The sequence below is a fragment of the Sceloporus occidentalis genome, unplaced genomic scaffold (genome assembly GCF_023333645.1).
Source record: "Sceloporus occidentalis isolate IW3139 unplaced genomic scaffold, rSceOcc1.0.p SCAF_160, whole genome shotgun sequence".
Classification (NCBI taxonomy): Eukaryota; Metazoa; Chordata; class Lepidosauria; order Squamata; family Phrynosomatidae; genus Sceloporus; species Sceloporus occidentalis.
Window position 1 is genome coordinate 1,632,501 of NW_028317140.1, and position 2,500 is coordinate 1,635,000.

Below are 2,500 nucleotides of genomic sequence, written 5' to 3' on the forward strand. Positions count from 1 at the left end.
TGTGAGAGAGAGAGAGACATGTGAGAGGGAGAGCTGTGAGAGAGAGACATGTGAGAGGGAGAGCTGTGAGAGAGTGAGACATGTGAGAGGGAGAGCTGTGAGAGAGAGGGAGAGACGTGTGAGAGAGAGAGAGACATGTGAGAGGGAGAGCTGTGAGAGAGAGAGACGTGTGAGAGGGAGAGCTGTGAGAGAGAGAGAGAGAGACGTGTGAGAGGGAGAGACGTGTGAGAGGGAGAGCTGTGAGAGAGAGAGAGAGACGTGTGAGAGGGAGGAGTGTGAGAGAGATAAAATTGCTTACGGTGGCCCCTGTACAATGAGGAGAAGAGATTAACGATCCGGCCCTAACTTCACTCCTCGTTGTATCGGTGATTTTATTATTATTATTATTTATTATTGGAGAATCTGCCGGTTAGTCGTTATACGGGGTTATCCGGGCTTCACGCGGCACGGGGGTCTCTTTCACAACCAGAACGCAATCTCTGGATTAACCCTCGCTTATTCGGGAGTCAGAAATGTGTGACAATAAGTCTAGCCGGTGACATTCGACATCGTCCTGAGGGCCGGTTCTTTCGGAGGCTCCCAAACCCTTAATCCGGATTTTTTTGGATTTTCCTGACTTTCCTGAGATTCTCATCGCTAATTCGTATTTCTGCAGATAGAGATAATAATGGAGCCCAAAAAGCTGAGACAGCACCGAGGATATGAAGATAGAAATGATTAAAGTGACAATCCAGACCTGTTTTCATGAACGGCGGAGGTCGTTTTGCACGCACCCCCATGCATTTTACTGCATGCAAATAGGTGCAGGCATTCTGTAGATAATGAGCTTAGAAAATAAGACTGCTGTGTCCTGTAACTCCGCCCCGGCTGCCTCCGCTGAAAGCAGGAAGCATTCCTAGGTACACTTCCTGCACATGCTCAGTAGCGCCGCTGTTGAATTCAACCAATTACAAACAGATAAAGCAAGACAAATGCCAGAACAAATGGCCGGGGCCTGAACTGAAAGGGCCCGGGGTTCAGATGATGCGGATGAACGAGACACGGCCCGGGACCGAGAAAGGTTTGGGAAAATGGCCAGACGAGATGGAATGAACGGCTCTTATCTGCTGTCAAAGTCCACGTTTAGAAAGCATTCGGCCGATCTAATCTCCCCGTTCTACCAGCTGCTGTAGAACCTGACACTTTACTTAGTAATTGTCCCCTCACAGAAATGCTGGAAGGCTGTTCCACTTATCCACTACTATTTCAGAGGGGAAGAAACCTTTTTAACATCGCATCTTAGCCTCATTGCAGTCCACGGCCTCTTCACCTGACGTTCCTCCTCATTCCTCAATCTCAGCACTGGATTTAAATGTCTAATTTAACCCTCTAAATCCTGTTCCAATTTAGCTGACCTTCTTTACGGTCTCTTAGGATAGCTCTATGTCCTTCTGGAGATGGCGTCTCCAATATGGGACACAAAACGCTAGGTGAGGTCCTCCGGAGACCTGTAAGGCGGGTTGATCCTCTAAACCAGTTTGAACCTCTGAGATCCAGACGGGTCTCGTATCCTGGCCGATGCGTTTCTCTTATCTCCGCTATTACGCAATCGCGAGTTTACTCGGGGGGCAGCAACGATCCGGGATTCCTAGCAGCCTATCTGCGGTCATCGGGGCAAACGGAGCCGGAGGTTATTGGCGTTCATTCATAATTTAAAGTCCTAGCCGGAGATCACTTATCAATGACAGCGGCCGGGGGTCCAGGCCACCCTCCAAGAGGTAGAGCGAGAAGGGACGGTTACAATGTAACGGGGAGGATATTTAGCCAGAACTTCACTTAGGATCGCGGTTTCTAGAGTAAAAAAAATGCTTTTTTTCCTTTGCAAGACGAGAGCAGTTTAGGAGTCGCATATGCGCATGCACACATGTTTTATCACGCAACGATGCATGCAAGAGAACCTCTCATATAGCTCTATTAAAAAAAAAAAATTATAATACGTAAAAAGAAATAAAACTCTCCAGAGCTAATCCCAACAGCAAAGCGTACAAAGCAAACAAAAAAAACTTAAGGGGTGCACAAAACTAACAAGTCCTTTAAATAAAATATAATATTTATTCCAAAAGTAATATGTAAAAGTCCAAAAGAGAGCAAACACTTACAGAAATCATAAATAAAATAAGCAGAAAAAAGAAATCCCCCCAATAATCTGCTCATTTTTCTATTTCTTTGAAGTTTTTTTTGTTGTTTTTTTTGAGTATTCAATGCTTTCCCTTAGACTTTCATTTTACTTCTGGAATAAATATTATATTTTATATATTATATATATATATAGACCGTCTAAAGGCCTGGAACCCCCATCCATGATCCTCTCCTCCTCATTGAGTCTAAGCCGGGGGCAGCAGCCCCCCTGCTACAAAACAAACCCCCCCTGCGTACAGCCGAGGGGCTCAACACCTATACCGATAATTCTACAGTATGACGATGGACAACGACGCAGCATGTATGGAAAGCATTCCCATTG

At 45.7% G+C, this 2,500-nt stretch overlaps 1 protein-coding gene across 1 annotated transcript in view; it reads right to left on the bottom strand.

Moving 5' to 3' along the window:
• The window catches only part of LOC149279850 (2-acylglycerol O-acyltransferase 2-A), a 25,705-nt gene that overhangs the window by 22,741 nt on the left and 464 nt on the right, over nucleotides 1-2,500 (bottom strand). The gene's annotated exons all lie outside the window — the stretch shown is intronic.